General features: G+C 42.7%; 1 protein-coding gene across 5 annotated transcripts in view; it reads left to right on the forward strand.

Annotated features, from left to right (window-relative positions):
• Positions 1-27,833, forward strand: part of satb2 (SATB homeobox 2) — a 217,770-nt gene that overhangs the window by 152,908 nt on the left and 37,029 nt on the right. The window lies entirely within an intron of this gene.

The raw sequence follows: 27,833 nt of genomic DNA on the forward strand, positions 1-27,833 counted from the left end.
ATGCAAGTAATCTTGCCCTGTCTCACATGAGCACCAGTTGTCATCCTCCCTGACCATCTACGCCTGGGCCAAATCTCTGAACACCAACTATCAATCCCTTTCTTACATGAACAGCAACCCTCAGCAACACACATCAAAGTTGCTGGTGAACGCAGCAGGCCAGGCAGCATCTCTAGGAAGAGGTACAGTCGATGTTTCAGGTCTGCAGAATTCCTGTTTGCGTTTTTAAAGCAACCACCAGCATCCTGATTGAACCTTTCACCAGCCATCACCCTCCTAATCACCCAGGCCAATAATCACCATTCCAATTGTTAGAGCCCCTTCTCACCTGTGAGGCCACTGGTATGTCCCACAGCATTGCATGGATTCTGTAGATTAGGAGGAAGCACGAGGCAGCTGTGACAATGGCAATTTACCATTGTCACATAACCTCGCAGAGACATCTTTTAAACTGTGACGCCTTAGTAACTCCTGCTGGAGTCCTGCTTCAAACAGCACCCAATCGAGCTTCTCCCCAGTCCAACCTGTCTACACTCTTTTTAAATCATTTTAAACCAGGCTGTCAACTCATATACATTTGTATTCTTTTGCACAGTGGTAGAATTACCCTCACGATGCCTTTATCCTCTGATTAAGTTTTATGCTGTAAAAGCATAAAAGCATAAGTTCCTGAAATGCATTCCAGATAAGTTATTGTGGATCAGTATGTATGGGTTGGCATTCAGTGATTCAGCTCTCTGAGTTATCCCCCAGAGTGGAACAGCATTTACTGCTAGTTATGTGCTCCTTACCGCCTGTAACAGAATATTGTGTAGGCCAAGTCATTGAGGATATTTAAAGCGAAGATTGATAGTTTCTTGGTTAGTCAGGGCATCAAAGATCATGGGGAGAAAGCAGGAGAATGGGGTTGAGTAGGATAATAAATCAGACATGATGGAATGGCTGAGCAGACTTGATGGGCTGAATGGCCTATTTCTGCTCCTAGGTCTTCCGGTCTAACATTCACAAATGGCAAGTGCATCAGAGCTCTTGCTTCCAAACTGCTTTGCACCTCAGTCTCGATGCTGTGGTGTTTCAGGTGTAGAAATGAGTGAGTAAGCAACAATTTCGACTGACCTTTTCTTCCACCTTTTGGAAGGCCAGTCATGCTCCGTGCAATGCTGGGTACCGACAAATAGTCCTTCACGTCTTCCAGTTTTTACTCATTTCTTTTCATTGGTTCAATGGCAAAATAGCAAGCAATGTGTTCAGGGGGTGGGGGGGGTGGGGGGGGTGGGATAGGGCCATGAGACTGCAGCTGTACCCAATGTATCAGGGTACAATAGAGCACACAGAATGAGTCCTTCATTGAATAGGTGATAATAAATTGACTAATTGGAGTCCAGATTGTTGGTAGGTAATAGGAAAATGATAAACTGAACAATGTTTCTGATACGTGGCCTTTTTGTGATGCATTCACTGACCTTGATCTTGTGTGTCAAGTCATTGAGTCTCTTAGAGCAGTCTGTCTGGTACCCATCGGCACCTAGCTCCTCGGTCTTGGGGCTTGACTTCTGGCACCAGCCACCCATCTCTCCTCCCACAACCTTTTGATTGTGTGCCTTGATGAGGTTGCAGATGGTGGGAGGTGCCTGACCCCCATTTGAACTAGGGGATCTCTCCTCCTCTTGCCTAAAGAGCCAGGGACAATAGTACAGCCTCAAAAACTGCTATCACTCTGTCCCTTGCTTGTTCCATTCCCGGACAGATCTGTCCCATATCATTGCCACCAGATCATGCCACATCCTCCCTTCCACCTTCTTGTCTCCCCGGTCCATTTCCCCCTCTCTACACACAGCCCCCACCCAGCACGTTCCCCAGAAAGTGTAGGAAGTACAACACTTGCATTTGCATCTCCCCCACCCCCCATCACCATCATGGGACCTAAACAGTCCTTCGAGCTGAGGCAGCTCCCCTAACCTTGTCTACTGTTTTCAGTGATCCTGATATGACCTTTTCCTACATTGGTGAGACTGAGCGTAGACTCTGCAACCAGTTTGCAGAACACCTATGCTCAGTCTGCAATAGCCAACCCTCTCTCCTGGTTGCAGACCATTTCCAAGCCCATCCTGTCCATCCTCCACTCTCTCCACTATCAATGTGAGGCCCAATGCAAGCTAGAATAACCTCTGCTATTCTGACTACATAGTGTACAACCTAGTGGTATGAACACCAAGTTTTCCAGTTTTAGGGAACTCTTATATCCTGTGTCCAACACTATTCCCCCCTTCTTCCAATCCATCAAGCATCCTCTCAATTTGTTCCCTTTGTATAACCCCCTGCCTTCTGGTTCATCCACCTCCCTCCCACACATTTCACTCAGCTAATCCCCTCCCTCATCTGGGTCCACCTGCCCTTCAACCTTTCCCTTAATGGTTTCCATTATCACATTCCTTACTCATCAGATTCCAGCACTAGTCACCTTTATGTCCCTACTTAACTTCTTCCAGCAGCCATCTCTATCTTTACTTCCATTTTCCCCACCCTGGCACCATTTGGCTTTGTTTCTCCTTGTTTGCCTCCACCTTTCTTCCACCTGTTTCCCAACTCCACCCCTCCCCCTTCCCGCACCTGCTCCATCTTCCCATCATCCTTCGCCAGCCACCACAACCCTTCCCCCCCAAAGTCCAACAATGACCTAACCTTCTCCTCTTGACGCTGGCTATCTACCCTTTCCTCCCTCAATCCTGATGCAGTGTCTGACTCAAAAAGTTGACAATTCCTTTCCCCTCCATGGTGCTGTTTGATCTGCTGAGTTCCTCCAGGGTTTTGCTTTTAGCTTCACCCACAGTTCACCTCCCCTTTAAGAGGAGTTGGCTGTCTTTAAATTATGCAATTAACTTCAAATAGTACCAGCCGCTCCCAATATTAGCCTTTATTGTGGTGATAATCCAGTGAGCAATGTGGTTTGTGCAGGCTGTTGACAGAAATCTGCCTTCTGCTGCAACAGGACAAGTAGATGTGGGTTCATCACTCATTGTTATTGCCTTGCTAGTTTGTTGGGAACTCCATGATGTTTTGAAGGGTACAATATAGTTAGTATAGACTGTATGAATCTTTTTCCCTGGGGTAGAAATATAAGGTACCAGATTTCAAGTGTTTATGGCAGGAAGGGTAAATGTTTAAGGCAGATGTGCAAAGCAAGTTTTTAAACAGCAAAAAAATATGGTAGATGCTGGAATGGGCTGCCAGGGGTAGCGGTGGAAGCAGAGACAATTGTAGTGTTTAAGAGTCTATTAGATAAATGTGACAATGTAAGGAATGGAAGGATATAGATTGTGAACAGACAGAAGGGGTTTAGTTTAGCAAACTCAATGCTGGAGAAACTAGGCAGGTCAGGCAGCATCTGTGGGGAGGAATATACAGTTGACGTTTTGGGTTGAGACTTCATGAGGACTGGAAAGAAACTGGAGTAAGGGTGTGGGGGAGGGGTGGGAGCTGCCCAATGATAGATGAAGCCAGGTGAGGTTAAAGAGGTATTCTATGACAGGTGGAAGAAGTAATCATGTTTGGTAAAGTCTGAAGAGCCTGTTGTTGTTCTGTATACGAGCTGGTACTGCAGTCACTGTGGAGCGAAAAGCCTGTTGAGTGCTGCACATATTCTGTTTTAAGGATGCAGTGTAACGAATCAGACATGTGAGGTTCTGCCATTTGAACCCGGGGAACTAGTTACAAGTTGGTTCTTGGTGGAATTGTATTACTTGCAGTCAGAAGCAAACCTGCAGAGGTTCAAGAAGCATACTACAGAGCATATCAGTGAAATTCAAAAGGGGACAATTGAAGAAGAAAATCAGAACACGTGGACCAGAAACTGTTAAGATGTTGGTAAAGATTTAGAAGGTATTCAGACAGGGTCACACAAGCACATTGACCAGTACTATACAGCTCATTACTCACCCTGCCATCCAAATGAAGCAGATTGCTAGTTCACTATCTAGTGTCCACGTTGAAGAAAAACTTAGCAGCTTTCTCAACTTTTGGGTAATGGATAGTGAGACTCGCAGGTTATCTGTGCTGTTGAGATGAATCTGCAGTATAGTTGCTTCTCAAAAGTGTGGATGCCTGTTTCATGTTGGTTACTGGCATTGCTCATGTTGAAACTTGGCAAATGCCATGTAGGTGTGTGCTTCCTATTGGATGTTAAATGAAGGCAGGCACTGGGACACCACTGGCACTTTATCTTTGGAAATGATGTGGCACAAAATGAAAAGAATGGAATCGAATTCCCCCACATCAGACTAGGAACTAGGTTGACAGAGGAAGCAAACGTCTATGTTAAAGTATTAGGAAATTGCTTCACAATATTTATTTTGCCTACAGGAGCACCTCACACAGCATAATGTTAACAGCTCAAAGCCACATAATAAGGGATATTAACATCTAGTCCTATATAACATACTATATGGACCACAGGCAGTACTCTGATGAAACCATGATCAATGTTCTCTGTTCTGCAAGTGCAAATGTATCCTCTTAGTGAAAGTATATTTTTCACCCAGTTATCTTCATCATATGTCTATGGTAAAAAAAGTTGTGTGCGATTCCCAATGGCTAAATTTGCAAGCAATTCCTTTTCAGCATTATATTGTAATCATTTTCCAGATAGCAAACTGCCTCTTTTTCAACTGACTACTGAGCTGGAAATAGCTCTTGCATTCTTTAGTCTTTCATGGCATGGACTGGCCAAATGAATCACTTCACATACAAAAAAAATTAAATAAGTGAGGTGACATATACTCACTGGCCATTTTATTAGGTCCACCTCTACACCTACTCATTAATGCAAATATCTAATCAGCCAATCACGTGGCAGCAACTTATTGCGTAAATGCATGCAGGCATTGTCAAGGGGATCAGTTTTTGTTCAGACCAAACATCAGAATGGGGAAGAAATGTGATCTGATTGACTTTTGTTGTTTTGTAATTCAGAAACATAAATCTAATCAAAACAAGTACACAGAGTCTGGAATAATGTTTTAGTTTCATTTTCCCATTAAGCAAGGCATGTATGTATGATGTGGTGCCATGATTATGTATGCCATGCATGCACTTTTACATATAATACTCAATTACTTAAACAACAAAGAATGCTTAATCAAACAATATATTTACAAAGCAACACACACAAAATGCTGGAGGAACTCAGCAGGTCAGGCAGCATCTATGGAGGTAAATAAACATATTAATTGAATTGACTTTTATTACTTACATCCTTCATATACATGTGGAATAAAAATCTTTACATTACGTCTCCATCTAACTGAGCCATGTGAAACTTATAGTAATTTATAATAAATAGTATGTACAACAGGAAAGTCAATATAACATAGAAATACAACTGTCTCAGCATGAATTAATCAGTCTGATGGCCTGGTGGAAGAAGCTGTCCCAGAGGTTGGTCCTGGTTTTTTGGCTGCGGTACCATTTCCCGGATGGTAGCAGCTGGAACAGTTTGTAGTTGGGGTGACCTGCGTCCCCAATGATCCTTGGGGCCCTTTTACACACCTGTCTCTGTAAATGTCCTGAACAGTGGGTAGTTCACATCTACAGATGCCCGCAGAGCTGTCCATACCACTCTGTGCAGAGTCCTGTGATTGAGGGAAGTACAGTTCCCAAACCAGGCAGTGATGCAACCAGACAGGATGTTCTCCATTGTGCTGCTGTAGAAAGTTCTTAGGATTTGGGGGCCCACACCAAGCTTCTTCAAACTTCTGAGGTGAAAGAGGCGCTGTTGTGCTTTTTTCACCACATAGCCGGTATGTACAGACCACCTGAGATCATTGGTGATGTTTATGCCAAGGAACTTAAAGCTGGTCACCCTCTCAACCCCAGATCCATTGATGTCAATAGGGGTTAGCCTGTCTCCATTCATCCTGTAATCCACAACCAGCTCCTTTGATTTTGTGACATTGAGGGAAATGTTTTTTTGAGAGCACTGTGTCAGCATGATGACTTCTTCTCTGTAGGCTGCCTCATTATTATTTGAGATAAGGCCAATTACTGTAGTATCATCAAATTTAGTTAGCAGATTGGAACTGTGGGTGGCGACACAGTCATGGGTATACAGGGAGTAAAGGAATGGGGGCGCTTAGGACACAGCTTTGGGGTTCCTGTGCTGAGGATCAGAGGTGAGGGAGCCCACTCTTACCACCTGCCGGCGATCTGACAGAAAGTCCAGGATCCAGCTGCACAAGGCAGGGTGAAGGTCGAGGTCTCTGAGCTTCTTGTCGAGCCTGGAGGGAATTATGGTGTTGAATACTGAACTGTAGTCCAAGAACAACATTCTCACATCAGCATCTTTCTTCTCCAGATGTGTAAGGATGGTGTGTAGAGCTGTGGCTGAAATATTACTGCAATATTAAATACATAACACTACTCTCTGCTTAGCTACAACTCAATATAGAATGCCTCTCAACTGTATACACAATATACTATATAATACAACTACATGCGCAGCATAGTAAATTTTAAATTATCCCATTCAGGTTTAAAGATTTAATCACTGTGGAGGATTTTTTACTCTTGTGGGATAACATTTTTCCTGACAAGGGAGATCACTCTGCTTGGCAGGTGAGACTTGTGGCTGTGAAAACAATCTCAGGTTCTGGGTGGTTGTAAGAAGTTGACCCTGAGATTGCAGGAAGTGGTTCTGACAGCTCTGGACACCTTTCTTCTTTTCTTGGCTTTTTGATTCTTTCTTCTATCCAGTTCCAGCTTTTTTTCTCTCTCTCTTTATCCCGCTCTTTTTTGTTATCACATTCCTTCTGTCTTTCATGCCTTTCTCTTTCTCACTCACATTCTTCCACTATCTCTCCTCTTCTTTTCAAGGTCTTTTTTCTCACCTTCCTTTTTATTTCTTCCAGTTTCCCATAAGTATCTCTGCATTTGCTAATTTTTTGAGAAATTAGCCCTCGTTCATCCTCTTTAATTTCCATAACACTTTTGTCATCATCATCTTTCTTTTCCTTTTTCTTCTTAGGATGTGCATCTTGACCTTGGGAAGTTGCACTTAGCTCACTGGAGTATTCTCTTATTAATCCTTCGATTGCAACACACACCAAATGTTGGACGAACTCAGCAGGTCAGGCAGCATCTGTGGAAAGGAATAGATAGTCAATGTTTCGGGCCAAGACCCTGCCACAACTGTCTTGCACGCCATGAACCATTGCCCAACAGAGGGCAAACAGGTGTTGGTGTCAACCTCTGTACTTCTAGTTGGAAAGCATATTGGACCAAGGAAGGACCATGCTGCTCACAGGAATCCTGGAAGTGACGAAAACAGTCGTCCAACTACAGCCATTTTTGTAGGCAACATAGGTCCTGAAGAAGGGTCTCAGCCTGAAACAACAACTACTTATTAATTTCCATAGATGCTGCTTGACCTGCTGAGTTCCTCTAACATTTTGTGTGTATTGTTTTGAATATACAGCATCTGCAGTCTTTCTGGTGTTTAAAATCCATCTATTATTCGCTTTACAATCTGATCTCTCCTCTTTGGTTCCTTGTCCTCAACATCATCTGATGAACCCTCTGTTTTCTATCTCCATTGATTCCTTTCTTTTTGATCTTCCATTCATCCAGCTGGGCTTTGGACGACGCATCTACTTTTACAAGCAGCTTTTTGTTTCCCACTTGAAATTCATGCATTAATCTGAATACATGCAGAGTAGATCCTGGTCCTTTATACTCACAGAAGCCAAATATTTACGACTTCCCTGAAGTTCTGTGAACTCTCTTCCAGCTTAAAATCAAGCCACATTTTGCAAGTAATTGCCTAATTAACATAACAGAAGCTTTCTCGGATATGTTGCCTACAAAAAGTGTTGAAGTCGGACTACTGCTTTTGTCACTTTCACGATTCCTGCAAGCAGCATGATCCCCCCTTGGTCCAATTTGCTTTACAACCAGAGGCACAGAGGTTGGCACTAACACCTGTTGGGCAATGGTTCATGGTGTACATCATGAAGGCAGTTGTGGCATCATCCAGTACCTTTCTTAATTCACTTTCGGTTGCCTTTATTGTAGGGGATGTAGCAGGAAAATGGTGAATGGATCTTCAGTCAAGTTGTAGTTGTCTTAGTCACACATGGCCCCACAGTGCTGGCCCTCCTGTTGTTGCACATACAAGCCTCGTTGGTTGTCGTATTTCACAGTTATAAATGCCATTATCTTTTCTTTAGCATACGTTCTTCGTTGGATATCTGCAGGCTTTGGTTTAGTATCTTTGAAATGCTGTTTGAATTCATTTTGTGGAATGAGTGTAACAGTTGAGTGGGTTTCCAAATCCATTTTAATTAATTTGCCATTCACTTCCTGGTGTAAGCCATATTCTCAAGGCTACCCAGTCCTGAGTCACTCTCATCATTATCAGATTTTTCATCAATAGCATGCAGATTAGTGCTCTTCTTGAAACTACAACTTGACATTTTAATGTTTACAGTTCCCTGTGTAGTCCATTTATTTTTGTCTGCCTGACATGCTCTTTCTATGTGTCATACTTTGTTGCATTTCTGCAAGTTTCGTCTTTAAACCTGCATTGGTTTGGTGTATGTGAGCCCCTGCAACAACAGTGAGAGGCTAGGCTGGTTTCTTTTCAGATGCTGCAATTTTGTTCATGATCACTTTCATTCCTGACTGCAACTTAGTTGCGTCTCTGTCTGATGTTTCCATCAATACAGCTTTTTCTACTGCTCCTTTAAATGTAAGTTGTGCTTTTTAGGAGCCATTTTTGAATGCTTTCTTGTAAGGTTCCACCAACTAAATGATCTTACAGTACATCGTTAAGCCCACCACTGAACTGACAATACTCAGACAACTTCTTCAATTCAGCCACATATGCTGAAGTGGACTCCCATTCCTTTCGATTCCGCTTATGAAACCTAAAGTGTCTGCAATCAACAATGATTTCAGTTCTAAATGTTCTTGCATTACTTTCATGATATGAGCAAAGCTTATTCCTTCTGGTTTGGTTGGAACAGTCAAACTTTGAGTCCAATGCACTCAGCAAAATTGGCACTCGCTTCTCATTGGCTATTTAATTTGCTTCAGAATACTGCTCAATTTGCTCAATATACTATAATCAATAATCCCTTGTGTAATCGAATGTGTCTATCTCTCCAATGTAGCCAGCCATTTCTGCTTTTTTAAATTTATGATTTTTATCACCCGGTACCCTCTGTTAATGAACCCATGAATTTATCGGTCTCCTACCTTTTTTTTAAACTTGACCATGTCTGTCCCTTTAAATGAAGCATGAGCTGTGCTGTCTTTTTTTACTCTGCATTCTCTTACTGCACTTTTTAAATGTGAACATCTCTTGGCACTCCAACAGGTAGATAGTCATCTCATGTTCACTTAAAACTTCCTCATCGCCACTGTTATGTTTTGTAACTCCAAAACAGAAAACTAATCAAAATAAGAATATGGACCCTGGAAAAATGTCTCAGTTTGTTTTTACTTTACATGAGGTCCATGCTATGAACTGGTTGCATAATGGTGTATACTATGCATGTTCTTTTACATTTAACATGTAATGAATTACTTAAACAACAAAGAATGCTTAATCAAACAGTATATTTAAAATATTACTCAAATATTACTGAAATATGAAATACACTATCACTTTGACCGTGGATTGATTATCGGTGCCAGACGGGGTGGTTTGAGTATCTCAGAAACTGCTGATCTGGGGTTTTCATGCACAACAGTATCTAGAGGTCACAGAGATTAGTGTAAAAATCAATAAACATCCAGTGAGCAGAAATTCTGTGGGCATAAACACCTTGGTAATGAGAGAGATTAGAGGAGAATGGCCAGATTGGTTCAAGCTGACAGGAAAGTGACAGTAACTCAAATAACCATGCATTACAATAATGGTGTGCAGAAGAGTTTCTCTGAATGCACAACACTCTGAACCTTGAAACGGATAGTCTACAGCAGCAGAAGACAATGGGCATACACTCAGTGACCACTTCATTAGGTACAGGAGGTACCTAATAAAGTGACCACCGAGTGTTTATTAGATTGTTATTTTGCTATAGGCATTGAAAAGGCAAACATTTGTAATCAAATGCAAGGGTTGGTTTTTGTAAAATGTTACCTGGTTGCTATGGAATTTCTTTGCTGTTACAGTTTGGCTATATGTTATTTGGCTATATAGTCTTCGAAATAGTCCTTTGAAATTAGGTCATCGAAACACACTTTAAATTTCAAAGTTCAAAGTTCATTTATTATCAAAGTATATATATGTCATTATGTACAACCCTGAGATTCATTTTCTTGCAGGCATTCACAGTAAATACAAGAAACACAGTAGAATCAATGAAAGACCACCCTTACCAGGGTAGGGAAACAATCAATGTGCAGGAGACAGCAAACTGTGTAAACACAAAAAGAAAAATAAATAATAATAATAATTATTATTATTAATAAATAAAAAAACAATTAATATCATGAGTTCAAGAGTCCTTGAAAGTGATTCCATAGGTTGTGGGAACAGTTCAGTAATGTGGCCAGTGAAGTTCAGTGGAGTTATCCCCTCTGGTCCAGGAGCCTGATAGTTGAGGGGTAATAACTGTACCTGAACCTGGTGATACAGGTCCTGAGGCTCCTGTACCACCTTCCTGATGGCAGCAGTGAGAAGAGAGCATGGCCTGGATGGTGGGGGTCCTTGATGAAGGATGCTGCTTTCCTACAACAGCGCTCTGTGTAGATGTCAGTTCATGAATGGATTTCTTCAAAGAGCAAAAAATGTTCTGCAAAATGGAATAAATAATCAGAGTATATACAGCTTTTGTTGAAATGCAAGAAGCCTTTAATTTACAGTGAGGCATTATTTGAGAGCTAATTTAAAAGACACTTTAAAACCCATTGAGATCAAACCACAGCAACAAACTGAAATCCTGACTGCAACTACGTTAAAGCTTGCAAGTGTCTTTGCAAAGCAACAAGGTTTTAGGATCGGAGATGGCCCAATTGGTAGAATGTATAGCCTTCTGGCAGCACCTACATTTGACAGAGAGCTCATGAAAGGAAGCAAGTATTAATGCTTCAAATGTTTCTCTGATAGAGGGTCACCTCTGTGGCAGACATAACCTTCTCAAAGTGAGGCACAGCCTTAAAACTATTTTAATAACGACTGCATTTTATGATTATAGTGTGTACCATTTTTACTAGTGGCAGCTTGTAACCACTAGACTACAAAAAGCCAGCCTTTCATAGAGTATTAGACTCAGCTCAGGAAGTGTCCCTTCACACCTGACCACCCTCTGATCACATTCCAGTCAACAGACACCCAGACTCACCAACCCAGGCCACGTCTGTCTGAGTCAACATTTACGGTCAGAGATCCTCCTTCAGAACTGAAAAGGAGATAAATGAATCTCGAAAAACAGCAGGGAGGGTGGGAGAGGGGATACCACTGACAGGGTAAAGGCACGGTGGTCATGGGGATAAGTTGAAAACAAAGTTATCTGGTTAATGAGTGAGTGGAAGCAGTTAGATAGTGAGAACATAATATTAAAGAACTTAAACAAAAGAATGTGGGAGTTGCAAAATGCGGAGCATGAGGGCAAGAACAACAGGTCAGGCTGGACATGCCTACCATTCCCAGGGAGGAACAAAGATGGAAAAAGGAGAAAAATGTTTTTAATCTAGTATTTCAGATGGATGACAGATAGAGATGAAGGAATCATGTTACTGGGAATTATTGTAGAATCTGGAGGGAGTGGCGAGAACGTGAGAAGATAGTTACAGGGATAATTAGTGTGTAATGGGATTGTTCTGTGAATCAGCATACACATCTGCAAGTCTGCGAAGATTTACCTGTAATATAAGGGTGCATGGAGTTGGAGTAATGTATTAGCATGGACAGAGGATTGGTTAACCAATAGAAGGCAGAGAGTTGGGATAAGTGGGTGTTTCTCTGGTTGGCAATCAGTGGCAAGCGGGATGCCACAGGGGGTCGGTGTTGGGCCCACAACTGTTTATGATATACATTAACAACTTGGAAGAGGGGACCGAGTGTAGAGTATCTAATTTTTACTGATGACTAAATTGATTGGAAAAGGAAATTGTGCAGAGAACGCAGAGAGATGTAGGTAGGTTAAGCGAGTGGGTACGGATGTGGTAGTTGGCAGATGTGTGGCTATCCATTTTGGAAGGGAAAATAGAAGATCAGATTATGATTTAGATGGTGAAAGATTACAGCATGTGTGTCGTGCAGAAGGACTTGGGAATGCTAGTGCATGAATTGCAAATGTTTGGTTTGCAGGTGCAACAGGCTATCAAAAAGGTAAATGGAATGTTGGATTTTGTTGCTAGAGGTTTTGCTGCAGCTGTACAGGATATTGGTAAGGTTGCACCTGGAGTACTGTGTGTATTTTTTGTTTTCCTTATTTGAGGAAAGATATACCGGCTTTGGAAGTGGGACAGATGAGGTTTTCTGTTTTGATTCCAAAGATATTAGGGTTAGACTATGAGAAGAGATTGAGTGGCCTGGGACAGAACTTTCTGGAATTCAGAAGAATAATTGGGGATCTTATAAAAACATATAAAGCTATGAAAGGCATAGAAGTAGGAACTTATTTCCACTGGTTAGTGAGTCTAGAACTAGTCAACTTAGCCTGAAGTAGGAGAGGAGCGGGTTTAGGATGCAGTAAGCAGTGGATCTGTGGAATTCTGTGTCCAGGAAAACAATAAAAGCCACCACATTAAATATATTTAAGACACAGTTTGATAGATATTTGCATAGTTGGGGAATTAAGAGCTGTTGGGAAAAGGAGCTGAGTCCACAGCTAGTTCAGCCACGAAATTATTGAATGGCGGAGCAGACTTGATGGGCCAGATGGCCTACTTATGCTCCTATATCTTATGCTTTTTACGTACTTGATGAACTGAAATGGCGTCTCACCTTCTCATGAAGAATATGGTACAAACTGCAATCGTGTTTAGGATGAGGTGCCAATGAAGTGGTCTATTTTGTTCTAGAAGGTGTCAAGTTTCTGGAGTACTGTTTGAGATACAGTTCTCTGGGTATCTAGAGAATATTCTATCACACTGCTCATGTTACTAAGATCCCTCTGACTCATTAATATTTCCAGCGTTAACAGCTTCCTCCACCATTCTTATTTGAATGTATATTGTGCTACAAAGGTAACACAACATTTACTAGTAGAGTTGATTTAAGAGACAGGGTTACACTCCCTTGGGCCAGGAATGTTAGGTCATCCTCAGACCAATTCAATAAAAGGAGGATTTCTAGTTACTGAATAAACTTGGCTTATTTAGTTCTATGTGCTGTGATTTAATCCAATCCTATTTGACAGCGTTTTAATTAAAGTGGCCTTTGCTGTTCAATTAAATTTAAACTTTTGGAGCCATTTTACAATCTGTTCAGCGACTGTTCTAATGGAGTTGAAGTGTTCTTTCCTGACCAGTTTATCTGCTTTTCACTTTGTAAATTGTTTATTAGATCAAGCCGAGATATTGCTTTGTGGAGTTTATGAGGAAATGCCAAATTCTTGAAATTGCTCCCCATTACACTGTTTCTTTAACCCTCTGACTGCCAGGCTTACTGAGCAACCTTCTTATGGCTCAGGCGTTGAGATGCGGTGCTCCACCGTCAAGTTCATGAATGAAAGCTGAGGTGAAAAGGAAAAAGTTGAGCACGCCTGTCTGAGTGATTTAAAATTAACTGCTGACAGGGCACGTGCACATGTATGTACACACAACACAAATCCAAAGTGATGTGTGAAGGAAAATCATTCAAAAATATGTGGAGAATCTGCATATGTTCCATGTCCTGGCTTTAACAGAAACATGCGTAAATCCTAAAGGAGGAAGAAAAGTGGGACCAACCTGAAGAAGCCCTGTGATAGCTCAAGCACACAATTATAATGACAGCTCACAAAATGGCCTGTTTGGGGTTAATGTATGAAAAAATATTTCTTTATCCAATGCCTCCCTTTTCTGTCTGAGCGCTATCTGACAGTGATTAACTGATCAGATATCAGGCTGAACCGCTTTGCCTGTGTTAATATTTGCATTTTGTTCTGTGTAATCATCGTGATCTTGGCCAAATAAATTTGCATTTTCAAGTTAGATGACTGAATATCTTCAGGCACTTTGAAATACTCAGCCATTTGGAGCATGATGCACCCAATGCTGTCATTGTGCCAAAGAAGTCAATATCCTTCATATAACACACCCTTGCTAGTAATTACTAGTTTCCCTCTGTAGATTTCAGGTTTGAAATTGGATTTTTTTTAGAAAGGTCTCAGCTAGGTTTGACCATTCCATCCTTGCTGGGTGCACCCAGTCACTATATCAAGGATATCTTTTACAGCTTATTGGTGAGGAGTTGATGCAGTGGGAGGGGATAGGGTGGAAGGGCTATTGCATAAAAAACTCCCCCTCCCCCTCCAACTTTCAAATCCCTTACTCACTCTTCCTTCAGTTAGTCCTGACGAAGGGTCTCGGCCTGAAACGTCGACTGCACCTCTTCCTACAGATGCTGCCTGGCCTGCTGCGTTCACCAGCAACTTTGATGTGTGTTGCTTGAATTTCCAGCATCTGCAGAATTCCTGTTGTTTGCATAAAAAACTGTTTAGTTAAAGCATATCTAATTGATTTATAAACCCAGTCATTTGAAAATTTAAGACGGCATAAAAATTGTTTCCTCTTTTGTTTCTTTTGAAACCTCGATGTTACTCTGTTCAGCAACGGCTGTCTGCAACAGAAGCATTTTCAAGCTTCTTGTAAATGGTCTCCACAGTCCTATTTGCTGGTCTATGTCCAGACTGGTGGTTTAGCCTAAAGTTCAGAAAACTTGCTGAGAACTGTTTTATTGGGTGGAATCTTTCTTTTGGCTAGTGAGACCAGTATAAAATGGCACATTTCCATCAGCACTCAAAATAGCGTCTTTGTAGGAGTCAATTCCAAACACTTATTTGCTATAAACCAAAGAATGCTCGGGTGATATTAAGCTAATTGAATACAACCTTAATATGGCTGGTGACTGTCAAGAACCATTCAGCAGACTGTGTTACATTTTCGGTGGCAATATGTTGACACCAACATTGCAGCATGATATGATGCCGCTAATCAAATGGTTGCATCTAAATTCTTTGGGAATCTTATCATCAATCCACTGAACTGAACATTATTATTGTTTTACAATGTGGTTTCAGTGTATGAATGTGCAGTTTTCCCTAGGAATTGGGGCAAAGGCAATAGTAAACTTGTGTTTGTATGCTTCCTTCATTGTAGCAGATAATCCCCGGTGCTTCACAGAAGCATAATAAGATAACATTTGACACAAAGCCATATAAGGAGATATTTTGTGTAGATGGCCACAAGATTGTTCAAAGAGATAAGTCTTCTGGAGCTTCTTTAAAGGGGGAAGGAGAACCCGAGAGGCCAAAAGGTTTAAGGAAGCTATTTAAGGGCCTAAGGCCTTGGTAGTTGAAAAAATGGCATCCTATTATGGATTGGTTAAAAATAAGGTTAAACAAGAAGTCAGATTGGAGGAGTGAAGATTTCTCAGGAGATTATTAGTGTAGAGGAGTTTTCAGAGATGGGAGAAATCATGAAACAATTTGAAGCAAGGATGAGAATTTTTAGGATTATGTGGTGCTTAACTGGGAGCCAGTGATGGTTACAAGGCTTAGGGCACAGGAGGCAGTGTCTTGGATGCCTCCAATTTCATTCAGGATAAAATGAGCAAGATTGACCAGAAATACAATGGAATAGTAAAATATACACAGACGAATGGTATGCCGTATTCCCAAAGGTTTAGCAGCAGATCACTGAAGCAGGCAAAAAATAGTCTGAAGATTGGAAGTGAAAATAGGCAGTCTTAGTAATGATGTGATTATATGGGTCTAAGCCTCTTAACAGGGCTACACATTAACACTGAGGTAGAAAAGAGCCTAGGTCATTTGCAGACATTTACAATGAACAGGCATGGATTCTATATCTTCAGAAAGGGGTTTGTGTTGGGGACTGAAAATAATGGCTTCTGTCTCCCCATGAATTATTTTGAGGAAATTTCTCCACGACTGGTGATGTTGAACAAGGAGGCATGACCACTGATAGATGGCTGAAGGAATATGAAAGTTGGTGATAGAATCATGCAGTAATAGAACATGTGGTAATAACAGAACATTTTTGACATGGAAGGAAGCCATTTGAATAAAAAGGTGGAGTGGACCAGAAGGAGGTGAGTTGGAAGGAGACACGTGAAACCAGGTGGGTGGGAAAAGTCAAGGGCTAGAGAAGAAGGAATCTGATAGGAGAAGAGAATGGACCATAGGAGAAATGGGGGAAGAGGGGACCCAGGGGAAAGTAATTGGCAGGTGAGAAGAGGTAAAAGAGTGGGGAATAGAGGATGTGGGGGGTGAAAGTTGTTTTTCTGGAAGGAGAAATCGATATGCATACCATCATGTTGGAGGCTACCCAGACAAAATATAAGGTGTTGGTCCTCCACGCTGAGGGTGGCCTCATCTTGGCACGAGACGAGGCCATGGACCGACACGTCAGAACAAGAATGGGAATTGGAATTAAAATGTTCGGCCACCAGGAAGTCCGACTTGTGGCGATTGGAGGTGTTCAACGATGCAGTCCTCCAATTTATGACGGTCCTTAGCAATGTAGAGGAGGCTGCATCGGGAGTATTGGACACTCTAGACAATCCTAGCAGATTCACGGGTGAAGTGTCACCTGGCCTGGAAAGGCTGTCTAGGGCCCTGGCTGGAGGTGAGGGAGGAGACATATGGGCAGGTGTAGCAGTTAGGCCACTTGCAGGGATCTTATAGAAAATTATGACAAAGATGGATAAGATAGAAACAGAAAAGTTGTTTCCACTGGTAGGTGAAACTGGAACTTGAGGAGATAGCACCACAATTTGGGGGAGTAGACTTAGAATGGAGATGAGGAGGAAATGTTTTCCCCAAAGACTAGTGGATCTGTGGAATTCCTTGCCCAGGAAACAGTAGGGTCTATCTCATTAAATATATTTAAGAGACAGATAGATTTTTGCATAGTAGGGGAATTAAGCGTTACGGGGTAAAGGCAAGTAAGTGGAACTGAGTGTATGGCCGGATCAGTCATGATCTTATTCAATGGAGAAGCAGACTCAATGGACCATTTGGCCTATTCCTACACATATTTCTGATGTTGTTACTGATAAATCCTTGCTAAAAGTTAATCTATGCTGATCTGTACAGATTTACTGTGTGCCTATAATAGATTCTAATAATTAGCCCAATGCAAAGTTAATCTGACCTGCAATTATTTGTCTCTTCCTTCCTACTTTTGTAAACTATGGTATGTTAGACCATAACACCATAAGATATAGAAGCAGAGATAGGCCAATCGGCCCATCGAGACTGCTCCGCCATTCAATCATGGGCTGATCCAATTCTTCCAGTCATCTCCACTCCCCTGCCTTCTCTCCATACCCCTTGACACCCTGGCTAATCAGGAACCTATCTATCCCTGCCTTAAATGCACCCAGTGACAACCTACACAGCCACTCATGGCAACAAATTCCACAGATTTACCACCCTCTGACTAAAGTAATTTCTCCACAGATATACCACCCTCTGACTCAAGTATCCTAATTTAAGTGTACCTCCAATCATTTGGCATTACTGCTATGGCCATTGATAAATTAAAAATGGTAGTCAGGCTCACCACAATTTTCACCTGTGTTTCAACAGCCTCGGTATACTCAACTGATCCAGGTGATTTATCCATATTCAAAGATGCTAAGTCCTTCATTACCACCCTCTTTCACTATAATTATTTTATCTCAAGTTTCATACTCATCCTTCTTAACCACAACACTGACATCGTCCCTCTTGTGTGAAAACAACTGCAAATTATTCATCAAAGGCCTTGCACACATCCTCCAGAGATGTTGGAATTGGTGTCATTAGCATGTATTTCGAGCTGGTGTCTTGTGTTCAGCTAACATTGCCAAGGAACAATACACAGGTATAGAACAATAGGACAGCTATAGATCCAAGAAGATACACCACCGGTAACTCCGTGGGCATTAGTGGGAGGCATATGTTATGAAAGTGGACAGCAAATAGAGAGGAGGCAATAGGAGGGAGTTCAGACCTAATGTCAAAGTAGCTATGATGATTGTAGTAGTTGAAGGACTGGCAAGTTGCTACTGAAATTTGGAGGATGATACAGAGGGCAAGTGAAGACTAGACATAGGCTGAAGAGTAGAATAGTGAAGGCCACACTGTTGAAATTATTCTTGTGAGACCAAAGATCCAGGGAGTAGTTAGAACTGTTTGTGGAGCAGTAAATCATGACAAAGTTGGAGGCCATCACTGGATCTAGACTTGGAGGGGAAAATACCAAAGTCCAGCCAGGAACCAAACTGTGGCTGAAGCTGCCACAGGTACAGCTCACAACTTGAGTTCAGTTTGCACACTTTCACACAGCTGTGCATAATGTGAATGTTGAGAGTGTGAATTTTAAACAGTTTTATAAGGATATATCAACCACTGCTGTTAAAGTTTAACCTCTAATTTATAACTGAAGCATTTCAATAGCTTATTTACAAACTAGGACTTCTGCCAAGCATTCTGAGCCATGCTTTGTCATATTTTGAAGACACCTAGCTCCATCATCACACAAGCTATTCTGCCTGCTTTCAGTTTCCAAGCTTTTCCCACTGTCATATTTTCAATGTTTTTCTTCATCATATGTTCTGGTTGATAACAATGTTGTATTGTCTTTATAACAACAAAATTCCATGCATTGGTGATGACAGTTTGTCAGGATTATGATGAATTTTAAGTTTGGCCATGAGAAATTATGCATTATTCTTCGTCTTTCAATATTATTACTCAATGAAATTAGGCAGGCAACTCAGTGCAGTAAGGCCTATTGTATCCTGTGATCCAAGTTAAAATAACCTCGTAAATACGAGGAAATCTGCAGATGCTGGAAATTCAAGCAACACACACAAAATGCTGGTGGAACGCAGCAGGGCAGACAGCATCCATAGGAAGAAGCACAGCTGACGTTTTGAGCTGACACCCTTCTTCAGGACTAACTGAAAGAAGAGATAGTAAGAGATTTGAAAGTGGGAGGGTGAGAGGGAGATCTGAAATGATAGGAGAAGACAGGAGGGGGAGAGATAGAGCTAAGAGCTGGAAAGTTGATTGGCAAAAGGTGTGCGAGGCTGGAGAAGGGAGAGGATCATGGGACGGGAAGCTGAGGGAGAAAGAAAGGGGGAGGGGAGCACCAGAGGAAGATGGAGAGCAGGCAAGGAGTAATTGTGAGAGGGACAGTGAGAGGAAAGAGAGAGAGAGAGAAAAAAAGGGAAACAATAAAAATAAATAAATAAATAAGGGATGGGGTAAGAACAGGAGGAGGGGCATTAACGGAAGTTGGAGAAGTCAATGTTCATGCCATCAGTTTGGAGGCTACCCAGACGGAATAAAAGGTGTTGTTCCTCCAACCTGAGTGTGGCTTCATCTTGACAGTAGAGGAGGCCATGGATAGACACATCAGAATGGGAATGGGACGTGGAATTAAAATGTGTGGCCACTGGGAGATCCTGCTTTCTCTGGCGGACAGAGAAAGCAGGATCTCCCAGTGGCCACACATTTTAATTCCACGTCAAACACCTACATTCCGTCTGCCAGAGGCTCTAAGCTCTGTCCCTCCCCCTCCTGTCTTCTCCTATCATTTCGGATCTACACCTCCCCCTTCCTCTCCCCCCCCCCCCCATTTTCAAATCTCTTACTATCTCTTCTCTCAGTTAGTCCTGACGAAGGGTCTCGGCCTGAAATTTCCACTGTGTTTCTTCCTGTGGATGCTGTCTGGCCTGCTGCGTTCCACCAGCATTTTGTGTGTGTTGCTTAAAATAACCTCCATTGTTTTACAGGGGATTAGTTGCTAATTGTTGATAAATTCCTTATAAGGGATTCATTTTAGGTTTGTTTTCTTTCAGGCATTACTCAATTAAATACATAGATTAATGCATGCTTAAAATGCCATGCAAATGACTAAAGGACAACTACCTCAAAACACCAAAGACTCGGGTGACTGTCTGGGTTTCCCCCTGTACACTGGTTTCCTCCTTTTTTAAAAAGCTGTGCATGTTGGGAGGTTAATTGTCCACTGTAAATTTCCTCAAATGTGTAAGTGAGCGGGGATTTGCTGAGATTGTAAGGGGAATAAGAAATGAGATTAATGTAGGATTAGTGTAAGTGGGTGGTTAAGGATCGGCACAAATTTAACTGGCCAAAAGCCTGCTTACTTGTTGTGTCTTTGGATTGTATACTGGATTGTATAAGCACCTGACTTAAGATCTGAAATTGAGAAAATACCAAATCTTTTTCTTCATAAGCATATCCCACTGAAGACATTTCAGGTGTAAAATTTGATAGTTGTTGACTGCTGTTGGTGCTGAGGCCAAACACCTTTGTGTTCTGTAACTACCATGGAACAGTTAGAGCTGCTGGAAGTGTGATGCTTGTGGGTTCAATCTGTAACAGTGAATTCCTGTCCAAGTTTGAATGGATGATACAAATGATGGGATGTGCTTCTACTCATACGGAGTTTCAGGTGTTTGATACCAAGGAGAAGTCACTCCTTTTGAGCCTTTTAAAGAGATCATCTGTTACTCTTGGGTTAGTTAATTGTTGACTACTGTGTAATACTTGATTGTGGAATGTAGTCTTTAGACTTAACATAGAACATAGAACAGTATAGTACTGTACAGGCCACTTGGCCCACAATGTTGTGCCAATCTTGGTGCCAATTCATACTAAAAGTCCACCTCCTGTGTATCATCCATCTCCCTTCATTCCTTCCATTTTCATGTTTCTATCTAAAATCCTCTTCATCAATGTTCATGCCATCAGGTTGGAGGCTACCCAGACGGAATATGAGGCGCTGCTCCTCCAACCTGAGTGTGGCTTCATTGCGACAGTAGAGGAGGCCTGGGACTGGCATGTTGGAATGGGAATGGGAAGTGGAATTAAAATGGGTGGCTTCTGGAAGAATCCGCTTTTTCTGGAGGATGGACTGTAGGTGCTTGGTGAAGCAGTCTCCCAATCTATGTTGGGTCTCACTGAATTACAGGAGGCCACATCGTGAGCACCGGATACAGTACATGACCCCAACAAACTTACAGGTGAAGTATCACCTCATCTGGAAGGACTGTTTGGGTCCCTGAATGGTAGTGAGGGAGGAGGTGCAGGGGCAGGTGTAGAACTTGTTATGTTTGCAAGGGTAAATGCCAAGAGAGAGATCAGTGGGAAGGGATGAATGGACAAGGGAGTCACGAAGGTGCAATCCCTGCAGAAAGCAGAAAGTGGGGCGGGAGGGGGGGGTGGAATTCTGTTGGAGATGGTCGAAGTTACAGAGAATTATGTGCTGGAGGTGGGGTGGCAGGTGAGGACAAAAGGAACCCTATCCCTGCTGGGGTGAGGGCAGATGTGCACGAAATGGAAGAGATGTGGTTGAGGGCAGCATTGATGGTGGAGGAAGGCAAGCCCCTTTCTTTGAAGAAGGAGGACATCTCCTCAGTTCTGGAATGAAAAGCCTCATCCTGAGAGCAGATGTGGCAGAGATGGAGGAATTGAGAGAAGGGGATGGAAGTTTTACAAGAAACAGGGTGGGAAGAGGGATAGTCCAGGTAGCTGTGAGAATCAATGGATAAGCTGTCTCCAGAGATAGAGAGATCAAGAAAGGGGAGGGAGGTGTTGGAAATGGAGCAGGTAAATTTGAGGGCAGGGTGAAGGTTGGAGGCAAATTTGATGAAGTTCATGAGTTCCACATGGGTGCAGTTCGCACCAATGTAGTCATCAATGTAGCGTAGAAAATGTTGAGGAGTGATACCAGCGGAGGCTTGGAACATAGTCTATTCAACGTACCCGACTAAAAGGCAGGCATAGCTAGAACCTAGGTGAGTGCCCGTTGGCACTTATGAACCCTTAATTATCTCTGTACTTTTGTCTATAGAAGCAATCCTCTCGCAAGTGACCATGCCAGAGCTGCTGGAACGTTGCTGCTTTGCCTGGACAGCACAGCTCTCAAAGAATATTGGACGATTTCTGCTTATTCTGAGACTTTGGTCATCCAGTGAACGTCATGGCCAGCTCCACAAGTTGCCCACCACTTTCTTACTGGAAAGGCTGGTGTCCAAGTTCTGCTCAAAGCCCCGGTGAACAGTTTTATTATTTGTGGACAACAAAATAGAAGGGAGAAAAGTCCAGAAATAAATACAAAATAGAAAGGAGAAGTCAAGGACAACTAGAAAAAACACTTTTAAAGTTTAAGAAGATGCTTCATGCAAGTATAATAGATGCACTACTAAAGCTTATATCTTTGCAATATCTTTCCAGTTAGTAATAAGTTAGCTAATTAGAGGGCATAAATATTTTTCACAGCTCCTTTAAATGGAAAAGTACTTTAATAAAATATTCTTTGTGAAGCATAGATATAATTTCACAGTTTGTAGATGAGAACATGCATGCAGTTCTTTGTTAATTGTTGGGATCTGTGCCTTCCCAGCAAAGCACTATTTATTGCCCTTCCTGAAGAGGTGGTGAGCTACTTCCTCAGCCCCTGTGGTATTTCTGCTGAGGATGATCCAAGGGTGCTCTTGAGCAGGATTTAGAATTGGCATCAGTGAATGCAGAGCAATGTATTTCCAAGCCAGGATGGCATGCAGCTTAGAAGGGGACTTGCAGATGGAGGTGTCCTAACACATGTGCTGCTTGGCACACGGTGAACTGTCCTGCCGCAATGAAGACACAGAATTCTGGAAATGCCAGAAAGCAGCAACTATGGAAAGAGTGAGGTCCAATTAATGTTTCAGGCCAATGATGCCAGATCCCTTTGTCAAGGCATTGTGCCATGAAAGACTCTTGCTGCTGCTTCTGCCTCCATCTCTATTTCTCTGACCAGGAGACATTTCCCTGTCCAGCGGACTGCTAGAACTCTCATTCCAATTCAAAGCTCCCTCTGAGTTCTTCTCCTCTTTGGGTCTGTTCATTTGTAAGTGCCAACATGGCCTCCGTCTTTCCAATTTCGCTACCTCATGTGTACCAATCCACTTCCCTGTGAACTAGCATCACTGTTGCCTCTCAGGCCCCATCCTGATATTCTATTAAACAGTTAACAACCACCTTGCTGATGTCATTCTGAGAAACGACTTTAATTTGTGGAAGGTGAAAGCTGACTTTATGACTACCTATCTGCTTCCCTGTCAGGCAAGATCCCAACACCCCATCAAGCCATCATGATCTAGGAAGATTTTCCTCCACTGGGTTCAGGCGATGCTTGTGATATATTTCTTTTGTACTCAGTTTGGGGACTTTATTCCAGTCTTTCTGATGGGTTGTCAACCACCTTCTCCCATTTCCCACAGCTCTGCCATCACACCTTCCTCATAGCACCAAGGCAGAGTTCTGCTTCCGCCTGAGTATTCAGTGGGACCTTCCTTCTCTGCTTCTGCCAGCTCACAGTTTCCGTCATTGATATATCATCTGTTCCCACCCCCATCAACAGTGCAAAAGGATTGTTACCCCCATAGTACCCAAATGTACATTTCAGTCAGAGTCAACTCTCAGTATCTTTCCCACGCCACCATCCCACAAAAGCATTGGAGATGTCACACAAAATCATTTATCTCCTTTCTCTCTAATACCCAGAATCAAATAAACTTCTTCCAGTTGAAGCAATGAGTTATGTGCACATTTTTCAACTTTGTATTCTGCATTTCCTGCTCATGATCTGATCATCTCCACACAACCAGGTAAGGTTCTGGTTGTGACTTATTTCTGGTCACCTCAGAGCGATCATGACCACACGTTGGTAGTTTTAATTCTCCCATTCTTGCCTGTCCGTCTCTGCTGTCCCGTCATGTTCCATTGATGCTAACGATAAGCTATATGAACAGCTAATCACTCTTTACCAAAGAGCATATTGCAGCCTTTGGGACTCAGTGCCGAGTTCAGCAATTTCCTCTGATGATTCTGCCATCCCCATTTTCACCTCCTCTTGCCCCAACATTTGTTCCTTTACCTGCCCCATTGCTATTCCCTTTTGCCTGTGTCTCCGTCCTTTTTGTCATTTAACTTTTCCTGTCTTCCATGTGAACAAAGACCTTCTCATTTATTCTGACCTTCCTCCCCATATTCTCTACATTTAAACTTGATTAATCTTATCTGCTTCTGATGAAAGGATGTTGAATCTGTAACTTTTTGTAGCCGTCTGAATTTAATTTTGACCTTGAGAAACACCACAGGCTTCTGGCTTCTATCCTGCCCCCAACAACAGTCCGCTGCACCCATATTTCAGGCCACAGCTACGGTACGTGCTTCTGCTGTTATCATTTGCAGCTCCTCCAGATCTGTCTTGTTATTCTTGTCCCATTGCAGCCTTTTATTGCCTTGCACCACTGTCCACTTTGCCTTTTAATCATTTCCTGCCGAACTTTTATTTACTTATTGAGTCACTGTCAAGTCAAACAAGAGTTTCTAGAAAGTATTGGGACCTAGAGGCAAAAGAAAATAAAATTTAAAAGTAATAGCGAGAATCCACTGATAGACAGGATGGAACTCCACTGCCTTTGCGCTGCTTCTGCCCAGAACATCGGGAGGACCCGGCAGCATCAAAGCGGCGGTCCGGGAGCAGCGTTGGAATCTGCGGTAAGATGTTGAACTTTAAATAACTTGAGGGACTGTTTCATGGAAAGGAGCACTGCTGTCACTGCGTTTTGGGTTAGCGCTAGCTTCACGTCACGGGGATCATCGCACGCAGGCGCTTCTGGGGAATGGCGCGAGGTTTAAGAAGAGCTCGGGAACCTTCGGGAAGGGTCGCCCGGTTTGAAAACATAACGGTCTATTAGGGAACGGAGACTGTGCAGGTCAAATTCGTCTACAAAGTCCGCAGAGGCAGCCAGTTTTTTCACCTAATGACTAATGCCTAATGACTAATGTCTAATGACTAATGTCTAATAACTAATGTCTAATGGCCAATGACTGACGCTGAATGGCTAATGGCTGATGACTAATGGTTGATGGAACTAATGGAACTATCAAACTGCTGCACTTGCAAAAAATAAAAGAAGGAAAAAGGAAAAGTTGTTTGGTTATTGAGTGGAATCCAGTTAAAAAACCTTCAGGTAGACACATCCAATCCCTTTCAAGTGGGGAAGCTGCACATGTTCAAAGAAGAAAAAGAAATCTGACTTGACAGTGAAAAAACTGGTTGACCGGGAAACTGGAGGACCAGGAAACAGAAATCTGGGAGCTTTGAGCTGGAACAGCAGGAGAAATAACCTGGATTCCTGAAAAAGGAAGAAAATGAAGTTAAGATTAAACAACATCAAAGCATCATTAAAAAGTTGTACTTACCTTCTCACCTGTGAACAGCCTGCAGAGGAAATCAAACATGGCTGATCAAGCTTTTGGGAAATCAGTAGAGCAACTCAAGGTTGAGCGAATGACAGCAAAAAGATTATTTTCCCCTCTGGTCAACAGTATCACCAGGACCTATGAAGACATGTCTGAAGAGGAGCTCAGAGTCAGTTTCGATAAACCCACAATAGAAGCTGAGAAAGTCATGGAACCAATGATGATGTGGAGGCCGGATTCATTGCAGAACTGGAGGTGGAGCGGAACACAGAGGAAGTAGCTGTGTTAACTGAACAGCAAAAAGCCAACCTGGCAAAGATGGCAAATGAGTGTGAGGTGAAACTAAAAGAGGTCAGAAGCCTCATCCAGGAGACTCTTTGGACCAACTTTGGAAATGTTGAATTGTTCACAGCACTACAAGCAGCAGAGGATGAATGTAAAAACGTCACTGCTGTACAACCCGATGGCAACCAGGAGGCATATGAGTTCATGCTTAAGCAGCTGCAAGGACTGGTAGAGACAGCGAAGGAGGTGCATGGTCAGTGGAAAGGATGGATCCCGCCAGGGGATCAGAAGGACCTTCAGAGTCACCCAAAGGGGCTCGAACTCCACATCCCCATGTTGGTTTCCAAGAAGGCCCAGTTTATATAGGCAAGGAGAAAGGAGGATGCTGAAAGACTAACACCGATGATGTTGGGCTTTTCCTCCAATTTTCCCACGCTAGCCATCAGACTGAAACTGACGGCCCTTCCCAAGTTTACTGGCAGCAAACATGATTTTCACAGGTGGAGAAAGGACTGGGAAGCACACCAGAGGCAGGGAGAGCCGACCGGTTCAAGAGAGGTGAAAACGGCTCAACTACTGGACAGTCTTGACGACAAAATCAGAAGAGACCTTCGCCTCACTACTTATAACACTGCAGATGACATCCTCCGTGTTCTAGAAAACCGCTGTGGAAATCAAACGTGCATTGCTATTGAAATAGCAGGAAATGCCAGCTGTCAGAAATCATCAGTCATGGAAAATAGTGGAATTAATTCAAGCTGTGGAGAAGGCACTTCAAGACTCGAGTGACCTCGGCGACACGGGTGCTATCAAAAATCCGCTGGTGACAAAATCAATTGAAAGTAAACTTCCAGAAACTCTCAAAAAGGAATGGCTGGTCTGTGTCTATGAGAAATGCTGTGACACCAGATAATCGGTTTGACAGTCTCCTGGAATTCCTCAAAGGGCAAGAGAGCACATATGAGCAGCTTGAGCAACTGAGGGACGAGGAGCCAAGTAGAAGAGACACCAGGGCTGAGCCAAGACATGCCAGAACCAAGTCTACCAAGTCAGGCGATGACCATGCAGGGTGTGTAGTCTGCAATGATGGAAAGCACAAAAGGAAGCTCTACTTTTGCAAACAGTTTCGAGCGCTAAAGCTACCAAAGAAAAAGGCTGCAGTAAGAAAGTTGGGGGTATGCGAGAGGTTTCTCGAGGTTCATGATGACAGTTCATACTGCAAACCCGCCTATCTGTGTAAAAACCAAGACTGCAAAGATGAGCATACTCCTGAGCGTCCTTACTATGTGTGCCCCAGTGCTGAAATAAAGAAAAGCAGTGCAGGTCAGAAAAAGAGCAGATTTGGTCCAGGGGAAGATAAAGACAGGAAGAAATATACAGAGGATCAAGAGGAGTTCTTCAGCAAACTTTCACCAGAATTGGCCAAACAATGTCGCAATGTAATTTCAAACACTGCATCCGGAGCCTCCAGCACTGTGAAAGATAAACCGGGCCTTCTGGTGGAAAGTGGATTGCAAGAGCTGCCGGTGATTATGATGCTTCTCAAGGTCACAGCTAATGCTGGGCAAAAAATTGGGACGTTAATTGACTTGGCTTCAGACACCAATTATATAACCCACAATGCTGCAAGCAGACTGAACCTCAGAAGTGAGGAAGTCACTCTCGTCGTCCATGGAGTTCGGGGGATGAAGGTTCAGGTGGAGACGAAGGTTCAGGTGGAGACAAAGTGGTACCTTCTAAAAATCAGAGTAAACACTCCCAAGGGCACTCTCAAATCATACCAATTAGATTGTTATGGACTAGACAGCATTGCAAATGTCCACAAATATGTGACACCGAAGCAACTGCAGAAATTCTTCCCAGACATACAGCTTGATGAACTTGTGAGACCCAGAGAAATAAATTTACTCATAAGCCATAGAGAAGGTCAGCTAGCACCTCAGAGAACCAGAGCTGTTGGAGACCTCGTGCTGAAGGATGGACCATTGGGGAAAACGGTCGGAGGAGCACACCCTGATCTCTTTGAGGAGCTGTCTGTGTCGGCCCACATGTCCAAGACACATTTTGCAAGGTCAATGAGAGCGGCTGCTGTAAAGTACGAGGAGCTCA

This window comes from Mobula birostris, chromosome 6, assembly GCF_030028105.1.
Source record: "Mobula birostris isolate sMobBir1 chromosome 6, sMobBir1.hap1, whole genome shotgun sequence".
NCBI lineage: Eukaryota > Metazoa > Chordata > Chondrichthyes > Myliobatiformes > Myliobatidae > Mobula > Mobula birostris.